The sequence below is a fragment of the Chaetura pelagica genome, unplaced genomic scaffold (assembly GCF_000747805.2).
Source record: "Chaetura pelagica isolate M959 unplaced genomic scaffold, ChaPel_1.0 scaffold609, whole genome shotgun sequence".
NCBI classification, from domain to species: domain Eukaryota; kingdom Metazoa; phylum Chordata; class Aves; order Apodiformes; family Apodidae; genus Chaetura; species Chaetura pelagica.
Genome location: NW_009954502.1, coordinates 1 through 2,273, shown reverse-complemented (window position 1 = coordinate 2,273; position 2,273 = coordinate 1).

Genomic DNA, 2,273 nt, shown 5'->3' with positions numbered 1-2,273 from the left:
GGGAGCAGGGATGGGCTGGGGGCACCAAGAGCATCCTAGAGAGGTGGTTGTGGGGCAAGAGGCTCAGGGGTGGGAGCAGGGATGGGCTGGGGGCACCAAGAGCATCCTAGAGAGGTGGTTGTGGGGCAAGAGGCTCAGGGGTGGGAGCAGGGATGGGCTGGGGGCACCAAGAGCATCCTAGAGAGGTGGTTGTGGGGCAAGAGGCTCAGGGGTGGGAGCAGGGATGGGCTGGGGGCACCAAGAGCATCCTAGAGAGGTGGTTGTGGGGCAAGAGGCTCAGGGGTGGGAGCAGGGATGGGCTGGGGGCACCAAGAGCATCCTGGAGATCCAGATGTGGGGCTCAGGGGTGAATCTGGGCTGGTGTGAGGACACCAAGAGCATCCTGGAAATAGAGTTGTGGGGCTCAGAGGTGGAGTGGGGTTGGTGTGGAGACACCAAGAGCATCTTGGAGATAGAGCTGTGGGGCTCAGGGGTGGAGTAGGGCTGGTGTGGGGACACCAAGAGCATCCTAGAGATGTGGTTGTGGTGCTTAGGGGTGGATCGGAGCTGGTGTGGGGGCACCAAGAGGATCTTGGAGAGGTGGTTGTGGGGCAAGAGGCTCAGGGGTGGGTCAGGGTTGATGTGGAGACCCCAGGAGCATCTTGGAGAGGTGGTTGTGGGGTAAGAGGCTCAGGGGGTTGGGAGAAGGGCTGTTGTGAGGACACCAAGAGCATCTTGGAGATCCAGCTGTGGGGCTCAGGGGGGGAGCAGAGCTGGGGTGGGGGCACCAAGAGCATCCTGGAGAAGTGGTTGTGGGGCAAGAGGCTCAGACGTGGTGTGAGGACACGAAGAGCATCTTGATTGTGGGGCAAGAGGCTCAGGGGTGGGTCAGGGCAGATGTGAGGACACCAAGAGCATCCTGGAGACCCAGCTGTGGGGCTCAGGGGTGAATCTGGGCTGGTTTGGGGACACCAAGAGCACCTTGGAGATGTGGTTGTGGGGCAAGAGGCTCAGGGCTGGTGTGGGGACACCAAGAGCATCCTGGAGATAGAGTTGTGGGGCTCAGGGGTGGATCTGAGCCGGTGTGGGGACACCAAGAGCATCTTGGAGAGGTGGTTGTGGGGTGAGAGGCGCAGGGGGGTGGGAGCAGGGTTGGTGTGGGGACACCAAGAGCATCCTGGAGACCCAGCTGTGGGGCTCAGGGGTGGATCAGGGTTGATGTGGGACACTTGGAGATGTGGTTGTGGGGCAAGAGGCTCAGAGGTGGGTCAGGACTGGTGTGAGGACACCAAGAGCATCCTGGAGACCCAGCTGTGGGGCTCAGGGGTGAATCTGGGCTGGTTTGGGGACACCAAGAGCACCTTGGAGATGTGGTTGTGGGGCAAGAGGCTCAGGGCTGGTGTGGGGACACCAAGAGCATCCTGGAGACCCAGCTGTGGGGCTCAGGGGTGGATCAGGGTTGATGTGGGACACTTGGAGATGTGGTTGTGGGGCAAGAGGCTCAGAGGTGGGTCAGGACTGGGGTGAGGACACCAAGAGCATCCTGGAGATGCAGTTGTGGGGCTCAGGGGTGGAGCAGGGTTGGTGTGGGGACACCAAGAGCATCTTGGAGAGGTGATTAGGGAGCAAGAGGCTCAGGGCTGGTGTGAGGACACCAAGAGCATCTTGATTGTGGGGCAAGAGGCTCAGAAGTGGTGTGAGGACACCAAGAGCACCCTGGAGATCCAGCTGTGGGGCTCAGGGGTGGATCTGGGCTGGTGTGGGGACACCAAGAGCATCCTGGAGAAGTGGTTGTGGGGCAAGAGGCTCAGACGTGGTGTGAGGACACGAAGAGCATCTTGATTGTGGGGCAAGAGGCTCAGGGGTGGGTCAGGGCAGATGTGAGGACACCAAGAGCATCCTGGAGACCCAGCTGTGGGGCTCAGGGGTGGATCAGGGTTGATGTGGAGACACCAAGAGCATCCTGGAGATCCAGCTGTGGGGCTCAGGGGGGGAGCGGGGTTGATGTGGGGACACTTGGAGATGTGGTTGTGGGGCAAGAGGCTCAGGGGTGGGAGTAGAGCTGGTGTGAGGACACCAAGAGCATCCTGGAGATCCAGCTGTGGGGCTCAGGGGTGGATCTGAGCCGGTGTGGGGACACCAAGAGCATCTTGGAGAGGTGGTTGTGGGGCAAGAGGCTCAGGGGTGGGTCAGGGCAGATGTGGGGACACCAAGAGCATCTTGGAGAGGTGATTATGGAGTAAGAGGCTCAGGGGTGGGAGCAGGGCTGGTGTGAGGACACCAAGAGCATCCTG